Below are 15,195 nucleotides of genomic sequence, written 5' to 3'. Positions count from 1 at the left end.
AGACCCGAAATTCGGCATTGTGTACGCCTAAAGTTCTCGTTTTGGAGAAATGGTACATGGCATGTTGTCTCATTCTGTGCAAATGAGACCTAATATAGTTAATGAACTAAGAAACAAACTTTTATTTATATATTCCAGTGTGCGCATATTTCTTTGAACTGGAGCAAAGTGACTATGCGCTTTAACCTAGGCATCATTTGTCCAACAGTAATTTTCTAAACGTACAGCAACCTAGATCGAAAAGTGGTTTAATTTATAATGACGAGGATAAATCAAATGATGAAAAGAATTATTTTGCTAATAACAGCGAATTAAAACCAGAATTTATTTACATACAATATATTTTTTCGCTCTCATAAGGATAAAAGCTACTTGATGCAATGCGTTCAAAAGGAAATAGGTCGGCCGCGCCGACTCATAACTTTACATTTCCAAAATAGTGACGTATGTCATATAAGAATGAAGGTTCATGATGCTAAGGCGACCGACTCTGAATCATTGGCATATCACTTCCATCTTAAAACTAAACGAAGTAACAAAGCGTGGTGACATCATTCATCTTTCAAGCTCAAAAAAGTTTTGGGAAGCACCATCTACTGGTAAGTTCATCTTCATTGTTTGCTGAGACAGGAATGACATCATAATACCAAATTTCCTCTTCAAAGAGGCCAGAGTATATAAGATTTTACAAGTTTCTGAAGAATAGTCTGATGCGATCCATCAGAATAAAACGGCATAGGCTATTTTTTAAAAGTACTTGTTTTTAAAAAAAAGACAAATGCACTGCACTGCCCTGCAGAAAAATGCCTGAAAGTTTTTTTAGTTTCCCATTGCATTGCTTGTTCAGTCCATAATAAGGGCAGGCGAATCACCAGGGATCACTGTTTACTGAGTTTCTTCGACACAGTGTGACAATTAACATTGGAAATTACTGCAACACAATAGCAAATTTCTGTTGGGCAGATAAATGCAGGCATTCAGATACACTGGCAAATAAGTATAAGTTGAACAGTAAACTGTAGACATTCAGATTGCTTGACAAATAAGACTATCGTCGTGCATAACAACGATTGCTTCCACACGGCTAAGTTCACAAGAGAAACTAAGACAATAATCCAATAACAGTACAAATCAGACAACGATGTGCAGCAAACGGATAACGGATTCTTTCGGCAATAGCCATCATCTTTATAACTTTGAGACATGTGTCTTAATAGCTATGGTAATTTCATTTAACTAAATAAAAGTTGTGTGCGCGTTTTCATTGTTGTTCACTATTCATCTGAAACAACCCTTATAAATAGTCATACAGATGTGAATATCAAAAAAAAAAAAAAAAAATCAGCATCATAAAATTCTCGCTAACCTTTCATATTATCAGCGAGGTAGCACATTGGTAATCACTGTCCATGTGGAAAAGGCTCAGGTAAGAATCCCATTAATGAAATAAGGAACTTTTATGGGCTTTTCCTCACTTCTTGACTGATTTAGACGATCTCACGCGTGCAAAACAAGGTCAACCGCCCCCGAAACTGGGGTTTTCTTTCAGCGAAACAGGAAAATCGACCAGAGAACACATGCAATTTATGGACATACAGTATAAGTTAGTTCTTGGGTGGTGTTAATATGGCAGTTCTTTTTAACCCTTTATAATCACATTATTTCTCCAACGCTTAATTTCCTTGTTTCCTTCTCTTGAGAACAAAATTAAGAGACAAATTATTTCTATTATTCATTTTAGTGCTGAATTTCTTGCATAATGTAACAATAACAAAGACTGATGATTATTCATAAGGATGAATATTTATTAATTTCAAATGGTTAATAAGTTGCCATGCCTTCCAATGCGCACTATTCTTCTCCTTCTCCAAAAAATAGATGAATAAAAATCACATTGAAAAGCCAAATTAATTCTTCAGCTTTATTTTGCTCTCCAAATTAATTTCCTTCTTGACTGCATGTGTGCAAAAAATGATCATGCAATCTATAGCTCCTCACTCACCTTTTATTCTTATTAAATGCATATTTACATTTAATACAGAAAACAAACAAAAAAAAAAAAAAAAAACAGAGGAATATTTCTTATTAAATACGCCTCTTTTTTTTTTTTTTTTTTTTTTTTTGGCATATTTGCTGTCACTTCGCATTACTGGCTTGGTGGAAGTGGCATGAGTGTATTCAAAGCAGCGGGAGAGCTGTGGGTCGGGGGAAAACAAAAGGGGTAATTCTCCTACGAATCCGGGGCCTGAAGAGATGTGCTCTTTGTGGTACATCTGTGGTCTTTATGATCCATTCTGAAATAGGCATGATATATCCTAGAGGGATGTTTTCGTGTATGCTCGGTGCAGATGGGGGCCTGTCAAGCTCGCAACTGCCGAAATCAATGCCAGAGCTCACACGAGCATCAGGCAGCACAGCGGAAACCCCCACTGCAGAATGCGCTAGTCCTACAGGAGGTACCTATTGTTGGTGACACTATTGTCAGGGAAACGAACGCCTCCGTGAGTAGCACAGTTGTTAGAACCGCCGTCCTCGCCACACCGGGTGGAAAAGACCTGAGTCCGGGTCCTGTCGATGACAGGAGGAATTTTTATAGGGTTTTTTTTTTTTTTTTCACAACGTGGCAGAGTTAGTCGGTCTCAGGCGAGGGTTTTTTCGCCTGGAAACTCGCGTTTTTTCTTCCAGCAAACAGAATATCGACCCCAGAACACGTGCAATTTACAGACAGTATACATGGAGCAATAAGGACGTAGTCACTGATGCTCCTAAAGCGCTACTAAACAACAACAAACAGGGAAACGAGAAATATATTGTGCAAAAAGGATAGGTGAAACAGGACCAGAGCACGTCTGCAAGAGGAATTTGAAGACGTTGTAGGCAGATATAATCTTTTAAGGGTACAAAATATGATACTGTTGTACACGTAGGCGCTAATAACATTAAGAGTGGGAGATCTGTTGACTTACTTAAGAAATAGAGCGCAATGTTGAGGAAAAGTCGCGAGTTAGGGTTAAATTTGAAAGTGTCTGCAATTCTGCGCAAACCCGATATGAAGAAGAATATGATGGCAGCCCTGGAGAGATTGTGCAAGGCACATGGGGTAAAATTTTGGTGCAAGATATGGTGCAAGAATATTTCTTGGTGCTATCGAGTGAGCATTAGGTGGGTAGAAAAACTGTTAGCTTGGGGGATTCACGGACTAATAGATTAAAAACAGCCGCAAGCAGAGACGAAACTGGTTCTTGCTCTGATTCTATTGGACATGCAGCAACCTGGAGAACAAGGTGCTGAGGATTTCAAAGCCTGCTGTGAGTCATCATTATGCAGGTAAATAGATGGACCGTGTTACGGTGATTAAGAGTATGAACATCTGCATGTACAATAATACTAGGAGCATGGAAAATAAATTTCATGAATTTGAAGCTCTGGTCTGGTCATTAAATGCACAACATTGTTCGGATATCAAAAATATGTGTCACTCACATATAAGCGTCGCAGAATTTGAATATAGACAGTACAATATGCATAGACAGAATAGGCGGGGGTGAGGGTTATGCTCTAAGTAAAAAAAAGCACATAAAATCTAAGGCAGTGTAACCATTTGACTTGGGTGACCAGGGCAACGTTGAGTCAGTTTGGTGTGAAACACTAGGAAAGTAAAAATGAGAATAGGAGTGTCATATAGGCGTAATGATTCTGATGAGCACAACCAACAACTGTACAGAGAAACAGAGTTGGCCAATAAATCAGAATGTCTTATAATGTCGGATTTTAACTTTTCAGATATGGACTGGAAATGTAGGTTAGTCACTTACAGATTAGCAAGATTTTTGTGGATTTATAACCAGCAGTGATCAGAAATAATCAACAGTGATTATTCACACATTAAGAATCTGCATATAAAAGAACCACAAAGTGGCAGCGATCACAGTGTTCCGATGTGCGATTTAGGTAAAGGCGTAACTGCCATCAAGGGTAAAGGGAAGAGTTTTTGCTCTTGTAAAGACGACTACAATGGTCTCTGCCAGTTTTTAAATTCTATACAGTGGGACCAACTGATGATTTTGCTTTCAGAAAATGGAAGCATTACAGCTAAAGAAAGCATTTGAGGAAATAATCGTAGAAGCATCTAGGTTTTTCATAGCGATTAAGAAATACCCTCCAAGCCATAGAATTAAACGTATGTCCGATGAACTAACGAGACTTTGAGTGGTTGCGTGGGAGAAGACAGAGAGTGGTAATCAATGGACACTGCCCTTCGTGGACTAATGTTATTAGTGGAGTCCCTCAGGGTTCAGTGTTGGGTCCATTATTGTTTTCTGTATTTATAAATGATATTGATGATGGTATATCAAGCTTAATGTCTAGGTTTGCAGACGATACCAAGGTTGGCAGGGTTGTTAATGACACTAATGACAGTACGCTGCTGCAACAGGATCTAGAAAAGTTGAGCAGATGGGTTGAGAGGTGCCAAATGAAGTTTAACATTAACAAACGTAAAGTACTACATATGGGAAGCAGTAACCCCAGAATAACGTATCAACTCTGTGGTACCACACTAACAGTGGTAGAGAATGAAAAGGACCTGGGAGTAATTGTGCAGGCAGATATAAAATTTTCTGAGCAGTGCAGACGGTCTGCAAGAGTAGCTCATGGTGTCTTGTCAATGATATAGAGGAATTTCTCTAGCAGGGATAAGGAATTGATTATCCCGTTGTATAAGGCAATGGTCAGGCCACACCTTGAGTACTGTATACAGGTCTGGAGGCCTCATTTTAAGAAGGATGCAGAGTGTTGGAACGAGTACAGAGAAGAGCAACAAGATTAGTGAATGGAACAAAGAGTTGTTCTTACGAAGAAAGGCTTAAGTTTTGCAAATTACAGTGTCTGGAGACTAGGAACCTGCGGGGTGATCTGATTGAGGTGTATAAAGCCTTGAATGGTTTGAGCATGCTCAATGCTGATGGGATTCTTCCTCTTGCTCAGAATAATCGCCTGAGAGGGCATAAATTCAAATTGAGGAAAGACGGTTGTAGGATAGATGTGCGGAAGTTTGCCTTTAGCCAGCGGGTGGTTGATTGCTGGAACAAACTTCTATCTGTCGTTGTAGAAGTTGATAGCTTAAATAGATTCAAGGCAGAACTTGACAAACATTTGGAGGAGTGGATGGGTGAAATAAGGTTTTTTTTTTTTTTTTGGCTGATGCTATATAAGATTACTTTCTTGCATCATGTGCCTTTGCTAATGCTAATGACTCGCTGCAGAGGGAAAAAAATGCATGGGACGCATATAAATTATCGGATGATACAGAAGCCTATGATTGATATAAACTTGTCTGCAATCAAGTCACAAAGACTGTTCAGTGAGACCTTTAAAGACCGTAAAGCAAGCTAAGGGAGATCTTGAGAAATCTTTGGCAAAAGAGTCAAAGAAAAATAGCAAAGGCTTCTTTTCTTAAGTAAACGCTAGAAGGAAAAGAATTAATTACATAGGATTCGACTTGATATCGATGGTTCAACTGTTGATGATCCTGCTCAGTTGCTGACAAGCTGAATAAGTAATTTGCATCTGCACTCATACATGAGGAATTCTTTAGGGGAATGGATATCAGGAGTTTATTAAACTCTAACTAGGAGCTAAATGATTTTCTTCTAACCGAGAGGAAATTGAAAGAGAAATTACTGAAATGAAATGTAAAGAAGACATCTGGGTGGATGGGATTTATCAAATAATATTAAGGGAGGCAGCAAAGGAGGTAAGCAAATCCTTGGCCATAATTATGAGAGCATCCTTAGATTCAGGGAAAGTCTCCATGAACTGGATATGTACGAATATATCCCCAATTCAGAAAGAGGGACAGAGAGTGACATGAATAATTACAGACCTTTTTTTTTTTTTTTTGGCTAAGCTTTCTTACATTATTTGCCACTACTAATAAATGAAATGAAACTCTCCAGAAATTAAAACGAAAACAATTAAAAAATCGAAAATCTTACATACAGTAAGAAATAATTAACAATAATTAAAAATCAAATGAATGCAATTAAAAATCAAATTAGCACAATTAAAAATCAATTTAACGCAATTAAAAATTAAGTAAAAAAATAATTTAACGAAAAAAATGCAAAACGATTTTCGTTCCTTTTTTTAATATAATCAGGTTTATTCAGTATTACCACTGTATCTCCTTTGTCAGCTCTCTAAATAATAATGTCTTTATTTTTCCGAAATTCACATAAAGCTGAAGTGTCATGTGTATTCTGTTTAGGAAATCGCGTTTCTTTTATGTTATTCACCACCTGGTTAGCTTGTTGAATAAATACAAATATCTTTTACAAATACTGATATAAACGTAGAACGTATTGAGCATTATAGCTCTGGTTCATACTACTAATAATAATACTAGTACTAACGTGGAAACTAAACCCTTAGCTATTTCTTCAGTGGCTAAATCAACGGAAAACGGAGGAGCAATACGAATTCTTTCTACTATTATCTATAAATTATTAACGTCTATCATTATTGATTGATGAATGGATAAAAGCAGAGCAATATTTCCTCAGTAAACCAATAATTAAATATGAGACAATGGATTTCATTTACAGGATAAATTTTTATTTTTTAAGTTTTAACAAGCAGGAGTAGTGAAATTTTTAAACACAGGTCACGTAAACTAGAAGGGAGTAAATGGTATCTAATACCAATAACTAGGAAGGTATATAGGGAAGTTTTCATTAAAATTAAAAATTTTATTTCAACCAAAGAAAATGCTATTGTTTAGCATTTTCTTTGGTTTCTACGAGACAGACTCGTACACAATGTACCATTGATAAAGCTTAATAAATTCATGAATGTGCCATTAATAAAGATTTATGAACAGAATGAAAATTTAAAAAACAGATTGCAATTAACTTAAAATTCCTAAATCTTATTTGATTAGTTACACAAACTAACGTGTTCCTGGCTAATCAACGAAAATCATGAAAAAGAATGAGATATGATAACAGGGAGTACAGGGCCCACTTCCATAGGCATGGCTCATTTTTCGTTCATTCTTTCTCACAGTTTCAGTTGGTTAACTGAGCAGGGAGGGTTGGTTTTTTAACATATATATGCAACTAAGGTCATGAGGCGATAGTATATCGTGCATACAAGGTATTAGCATTAGTAGAGGCACATGATGCAAGAAAGTAAGATTATACAGAATCAGCCAAAAAAAAAAAAAAAAAAAAAAACATTCCACTGATTCATTCATTCCAAATGTTTGTCTAGTTCTGCCTTGAATTAGATAGGTATATCTAATAAAGCAAGCTTATTGTGACTCACAGATTCACATGCAATGAGGACTTCTAACTGCATTAAACATATTAGAGCAGGGCTGGCACCATGGATTTTCAATTTATGTTGTTGAGTTTTAGGCGCATCAGCGACTAAACCATATTGTGCCCAATATATTATGTCTCTAAATTGCATGTGTTCTGTGGACGACTAGCCTGTTTGCTGGCAAAAAAAATCAAATTCGTTCCAGAAAAAAAAAAAAAAAAAAACATGCAACTCTCTCCTGAGACCGAATAACTAAGCCATTGTGAAAAAAGCCCATAAAATTCCAAAAAATTCATTAGAGAGATTCGAACCCCCGCCCTTTCCCCCCCCCTGTGTGGGGAGGACGGTACTTTATTCACTCTGATATCAGCAAGGGAAAAAGTTTTGGGAGCTTAGTGCAAAGCTGTTCGACATCGTAAACAAACAATCTTTACTGGACCAGTTATTAATACTCGCGATTAGATGTGCTGGTGTTTGTTTCAATGTTGCAGAGGCATCAGCGACTTAGGTCATAATGTGTATATATTGTATTTAAACTGCGTGTGGTAAATTTGCCAGTTTGCTGGAGTTTCCAGGACTAAAAACCATGCTATCTTCGTCTGAAACCAACTAACTCAGTCACGTTGCGAAAAAGGTCCATAAAAATTCCTCACGTCGTGAACAGAATTCTAACTCAGGTCTTCCCTCCCCCTTCCCTCCAGTGTGTATATTTATTTATTTAATTAGAGTCACCCAGAATTTCTTCTATATTTATGAAATGTGTCTGTAAACTGCGTGTTTGTCTGATTGATTTACCTGTTTTGCTGGACAAAAAACCCCAGTTTCTGAGGGGGAAAAAACTTGCTATCTACGCCTGAGACCGACTAACTCAGTTACGGAGTGAAAAAAAACCCCATTAAAGTTCCTCTCGTCATCAACGGGATTCGAACCTCCCCCGCCCCGCAGTGTGTAGTAGAGAAAACGATTCTACGACTGCGGCGATTCTACTAACTGTGCTACTTGGCTGATTTAGAAGGTGGTTCTATTAAACGTGCTGAGAGAAGGATATGCAATGGAGCTGTTCGTAATGAATTAATTAAAAATGAATGTTAAAAATTAAACTACAGTATATGAATTTTATTGTGTAAAAAGTATTATATTAAATAAGTCACACTCTCACACAATAGCATGACTTAATAATTGACGACGTTTCTGGATTCCATATTGAATCCTCTCATCAGGCCTAATCAGTAAATATTTCGAGGGCCGAATGGCAGAAAATATTGAATGACATTTAATAAAAGAAGTCTAAGACTGGAGGCTGTCATAAAGGCTTTGAGCATGCCTTATTAGTTTTCCTGTAAATAAAGGTTATTTGACATGCTTGTGTCTGAATTTTAATGGTAAGACAGTGCATATTCTTGTGCCAATTGGATCCCTAATGTAACCAACTAAGACAGTTAAATCTATGGACTTCAATCTCGTTCGAATATCACTCTTTGATCCTTATGGCATTCACACCTTGTGGAAAATTTAATTCGAATTTCGTTAATGACGTAATGAACTTTTCCCCACCGTTGCGTTATCCGGCGTGCACGGTGAATTATGATTTTTTCAGGGACTCCGAGAGAAAATCATTCCCAATAAAACAGATAAACCCGCTAATGCAATTTACAGACAGAATATAAGTAATTGAATGAATATCTGTATCAGTATTCGTTTTCTAAAGTTAAAAATGTTTTGAGGAACAGAAACGTTTGGGAATGTTAGAGTCTGTTGTTGTTTGTCTAAAGGAAAAGAGGAATATTTCTGATTTCAATAGATTTACAGTTAGCCAAAGGCTCCAGATACTGTGCCAAGGGAGATTTTGTTGTTACATTGGTGTCTGGCAAGATTTTGTCTAGATAATTGGGGTCAGCAACTTAATTTAATTGGCATATGTTATAAATAGCATAACAACCAATGACAAAGAGTACCAGAACAACTATATAAAAGCAATCGAATAATAGTTTGCCTTCTGTCATATTAGATGATCCAATTCAAGTTCTTATTTTCTCTCTAACGCCTTGAGAATGAGGTTAGTCATTACTCCAGTAAGTTCACAACTCCTGACCAGTTGCCAACGGCACAGTGTCATTGTGGAGGGTTTAAGAAAAGGAAATAGTTAGCATTAGGAGATACTCTCTCTCCAATACTTTAACAAGGTGGAAGGCGATCGGACTGAAATGAAATTACATTGGAATATGACAGCACGTCAATTCTCAAGTTTGCTGTCACCTCAGGTTAAAATATCTCCCACTGAACTATATTCTGTGAAGAGAGAGAGAGAGAGAGAGAGAGAGAGAGAGAGAGAGAGAGAGAGAGAGAGAGAGAGAGAGAGAGAGAGATGTTTGTATGCAGGATGACCCGTGTTTTGTATCCCTCTCAACTGATTACAGAGAAGAGGCTGTTTCAGCTCATGTGATCAATGTGTCAATTGAGGTCAAGAGCAAAGGTTTAGTGTAATGTTCATGGATGAGACCAGTTCAGTCTACAGTCAGAGTCATAACGTATCTTCGTCTGAAGTGTAAAGTGTAAGGTGTATTTAGTGTCAGACGGCACCAGGGGTTTTCACCCATCTCCGCGTAGTTTTCATTGTGGGTGTACCAGTTCACTGGAAATGCCAGAGATTTAAAAATGTATGGATATTGTATATGTGTAGTGCCGTGTACCGTTGTTTATCTGGTCGTTTAGCCGCTGGGCCCCCTGCTGAGGCCCAACGTTGCCCCACCTTCGCCCCGTGGAGGCAGACCAGGAACCCAGTAGACTTAAGTTACTCTGGCAGGTCCTGCCACCTAATTTCCTGAGATTTCAGTGACTAAGACCTAAAAAAAAAAAAAAATCTTCGTCGGTTGTGAAAGAAACTCCAAAACAGTCCACAACATCGGGAATACGGTATCATGACAAAGGAAGTGATAAGGTGATCTAATGATTTTGCCAGGAAATGTCAATTAATGTACGGATCTTCGAGAGAAAAACTGACCGCTTTGATCATAGGGGTAAAATGTTTAAAACTGTGTTGGGTTTAACTCTACTAGAACATTATTCAGCTTGTGAATCCCTCTGACCGTCTGGTTGTTTAGTAACCAACGTCCTGCAGCATAAAAATAAAATTTATTTATATATGTTATTATCGAAAAATAATGCTATATTAAAACATTATTGAGAAAGCATTATCGAACGATAATACAGTACTATAGCAGAACACAACTTATGAAGAACTTTTTTGACCATTAAAAATATTTCTCATATGGAGTGGCCATATCAGATTTTAATCCTACCTATCATGTCTAAGGTACTCTGGAAGATAGGAATTTCAAGTCGTGTTGGGATAAAAATTAGATATTGAAAGAGTGTGCATCTTTGGTATGGTTCTTATTAAATACTGATTCCACGCAATCGGGAAGTCTTTCTGTGAGAGGACAGCACTACATTCTAAATTGCAGGTACAGCATACGCTAATGCATTCCATCTTCAACAGTTCTGGTAGTAGTAAGGGCTTACAGACTTCTGCACTTTTGAATTTGAACAGTTCAGAGATCTGTAAGTTGCTCATGATTTATGAATTAATAACTCAGTTTATCTCTTCGCATCAGAAACCGTTAAAAGAAGAAAGTTAAAATAAGAACTCTCAGTAAGGTAACGAGATATGTAATTATAGCCTAGTAGTGGTAGAATGATAACAGAATTTTTTTTGGCCCCCTTAAAGTGTACACAGCTTTTCAGCTGTATACAGTAATTTATGCAAAATATGCTAACCAATGAGGTCACGTGTGCTAAAGACCTCTATAAAGTTATGTGGCTCGACTAGTGCACACATACACATCAATTCATGAGCAATGGGCAACAGCGAGGATTTCACGGACATCCAAAGCTACTTGTCTGATTCCAAATTTCCGAGCTTCACTTTAGTCTTTAACAAAAGGCAAGGCATATCCATGAACAGGTGCAGCTACAGCGAAAATGTAAAGTGACGTACTGTACAATGGGAAGAACCCTGCCTTGCCAGCATGCATCACAGTTCCATAAAGTTTTCCTCAGCACAATCCTATTCCTCATCATTACAGGAATTGTAATGACAGTATTCTTACATGAAGGCTCATCTTGTTCCTCTTGTCTCTTTGTGATCCTTTCTTGACTTTATTCCACTTCTTGTAAAATGAGTCGGGCAAACTGCAGTGCAACACTCAATCAGCTTATGGTCTTAATAAAGTAACCAGTTAGTGTAGCTGATCTCATTGGACGGTTGCATGATATTTTTTCAGAAACTACTGTTTTTCATCCCCAAAACTGGAAGCTGGCAGCGCGCGTAATCTCAAAGGCAAGGAGATACGTCCATACTCTAGAAATCCGTGCCTCGGCTAACATTTAAATTCTCCATGTTTGTTTCAGTTGTAACGTTTATCTCGAGAAAAATTCCCCGTTAAAAGTTTTACCCGAAGACATGTTCCTCATTGTTACTGCCGTGCAGACAGAATATACACAATACCGATAATTTAGGCTCTTGAAAGCGAAACGTGGCGTAAGGAAGTGTATTTATTTATTTATTCTCTGTGTTCGTTTCTGAGAGACATGAACTGACAAATTAAAAAGTGGCCCAAATGCAGGAGTGTTTCTCCAAACTTCAGTTCCATCAACTCATCTACCCACGGAGAGCTATTCAGAAACGCTGTGATTAATTTGTAGTGGATTTTGTTCTAGTGGGATTTTTATTTATTTCAGTTGAAGGAGCAGTTTTGTCAACAAATTACTGTTTGTAAGTTAACCAACATGCGATACCCGTGTCATCAGTCATCCCTCCATAGATAAAGTACATCTCAGTTTTTCTTCGATTACTTATCGTTAGGCCTAACAAGCTAGCAATTGCTTCACTGCCTCGTTACGAGAAGAGGCCAAAACCCGGGGAAAGAGCTTACCCCAGGGCTAAAAGAGAAACATAGAATTTGAAAGCTTTCCACAGGTTAAAAAGTTAAATCCATCATTCAAAGTAATGTATCCAAACGGTAACAATGACCTTTCATTTATTTCACCAGTTCATAGCCAAAAAGTAAAAAGCAGCCAATCAAACTTACTCTACTCTTTTGATATTTCCCTCCCTCACCAACCAGTCACTAAGTAAAATCTATCCATTTATTATTCAGATATACCTGGAGAATGCTGCAGGCTCGCCAAAAATGGTAAGAGGACTTAAATCAGGAGATCTCTTGTGTGGAAACACTAGTTCAGAAACAAACAGCCGCATTTCTGAAACTCTCGCCCTTCAGTGCAGTAAACATACAAGTTACACCACACGACGCTAATTAGCTCGAAAACTGAATGGGACGACTTAATGAATGTCAAAAAAGAAGAAATTGATGAAGAATTAAATGATAAAGAAAGATTGCATTTTAGTTCCCGCATGAAGCATTATCCTTACCTTTACCAATCCAACTATACCAAACTCAGTGAAACCCGACTATTGAGGCTGCCGTAGCCTAGTGATCAGGCGCGCGGGTGCATAAGCACGTGTCTTGAGTGACTGGGGTTCAAGCCCGTGACTGCTGAATACGGCGCTGTTTCTTATATTGTTCGAGGTTTAGGCCTAAATGGTTGTCAGGTGAACTAATGAGACATGTGACAGAGAAGAAAAATGCATGGGATACATACAAATTAATGGGTGACATGGAAGCCTATGATAGATATAAGTTGGTCTGTAACCAAGTCACAAAGGAGATTAGGCAGGCAAAGGCAGACTACGAAAAATCCTTGGCAAAGGATGCAAAGAAAAACAGAAAAGAGTTCTTTACATATTTAAACTCAAGAAGGAAAGGGATGAATCAGATTAGTCCACTGGATATTGATGGTTCAACAGTTGAGGATCCTGCTCAGGTGGCTAACAATCTAAACCAGTATTTTGCATCTACATTCACGCATGAGGAGTTATTCAGGAAGGAGAATGATGTAGGTAAAGTAAACATTGGCAGTAAGCTGGATGATTTTGTAATAACTGAGAGGAAAGTGGAGGAGAGATTGTTGAGGATAAACATAAAAAAGGCACCTGGGGTGGATGGGATCTATCCAGTTATAGTAAAGGAGGCAGCAAAGGAAGCAACCAAACCCCTAGCCATAATTATGAGAGCTTCTTTGGACTCAGGGGAGGTACCCATAGACTGGAGATGTGCAAATGTAACCCCAATTCACAAAGGAGGATCAAAGGCTGACACAAGTAATTATAGACCTGTTAGTTTAACTTCTGTTCCAGGTAAATTAATGGAGGCACTGGTTAAAGAAGCGCTGCAGGATCATCTAGACAAGAATTCAGTTATAGCTCAGACGCAGCATGGTTTTGTTAAGGGCAGGTCTTGCCTGACCAATTTGATTGGATACTATGATGTAGTCACAAAAGAACTGGATGCAGGGGAATAACTTTGATATTATATATTTGGATCTTAGAAAGGCTTTTGATACTGTTGCACATGGAAGACTGCTGCACAAATTGGAGCAGTGTGGCATTGGAGGCAAATTGCTGCTATGGATAAGGGGATGGTTGAGTGGCAGAAGACAGAGAGTGGTAATCAATGGACACTGCTCAACGTGGACTAATGTTATTAGTGGAGTCCCTCAGGGTTCAGTGTTGGGTCCGTTGTTGTTTTCGGTGTTTATGAATGATATTGATGATGGGATATCAAGTTTAATGTCCAAGTTTGCAGATGATACAAAGGTTGGCAGGGTTGTTAAGGACACTACTGACGCTATGCTGCTGCAACAGGATCTGGAAAGGTTGAACAGATGGGCTGAGAGGTGGCAAATGAAGTTTAACATTGACAAATGTAAAGTACTACATATGGGAAACAGTAACCCCAGAGCAACGTATCAACTCTGCGGTACTACACTGACAGTGGTGGAGAATGAAAAGGACCTGGGGGTAATTGTGCAGGCAGATATGAAGTTCTCTGAGCAGTGCAGACGAGCTGCAAGAGTAGCTCATGGTGTCTTGTCAATGATATACAGGAATTTTTCTAGCAGGGATAAGGAGGTGATTATTCCCATGTATAAGGCAATGGTTAGGCCACATCTTGAGTACTGTATACAGGTCTGGAGGCCTCATTTCAAGAAGGATGTAGAGCTGCTGGAACGGGTACAGAGAAGGGCAACAAGATTAGTGAATGGAGCAAAGGGTTGCTCTTACGAAGAAAGGCTTAAGTTTTGCAAATTACAGAGTCTGGAGACTAGGCACCGGCGAGGTGATCTGATAGAGGTGTACAAAGCCTTGAATGGTTTGAGCATGCTCAATGCCAATGGGATTCTTCATCTTGCTCAGAATAATCACCTCAGAGGGCATAAATTCAAATTGAGGAAGGACGGATGTCGGATAGATGTGCGGAAATTTGCCTTTGGCCAGCGGGTGGTTGGTTGGTGGAACCGACTTCCATCACTTGTTGTTGAAGTTGATAGCCTAAACAAATTTAAAGCTCAACTGGACAGGTATTTCGAACGAACGGAGGGGTGAAATGGGAGTGGTGGGTGTTTTTTTTTTTTTTTTTTGGCTGATGCTGAATAAGCTTGCTTTCTTGCATCATATGCCTCTACTAATGCTAATGCTAATGCTAATTTAATTTGCCGAGTGCGATCTTATGTTCCTGACCCACAAAATGCTGCAAATTCCAAAAATATACTCACTCCCAAAAACCATGCCGTGGATTACCAGCCTGCCCAAGATGTGAAGACACAGAGCATCATCAAACAGAATGCCCAACAAAAATAATGCAATGTCCAAACTAATGGAAATCATGTAGCATATCCTAAATCTTGCAAATGCTGTAAGGGGGAGGGGGGAATCCAGAAATATAAAGTGGAGAACAAAATGTCTTATCA

This window comes from Mastigoproctus giganteus, chromosome 13 (genome assembly GCF_048544385.1).
Source record: "Mastigoproctus giganteus isolate SK-2022 chromosome 13, ASM4854438v1, whole genome shotgun sequence".
NCBI classification, from domain to species: Eukaryota; Metazoa; Arthropoda; class Arachnida; order Uropygi; family Thelyphonidae; genus Mastigoproctus; species Mastigoproctus giganteus.
The sequence above is the reverse complement of the archived record's forward strand: the minus strand, read 5'-3'. Positions refer to the sequence as shown.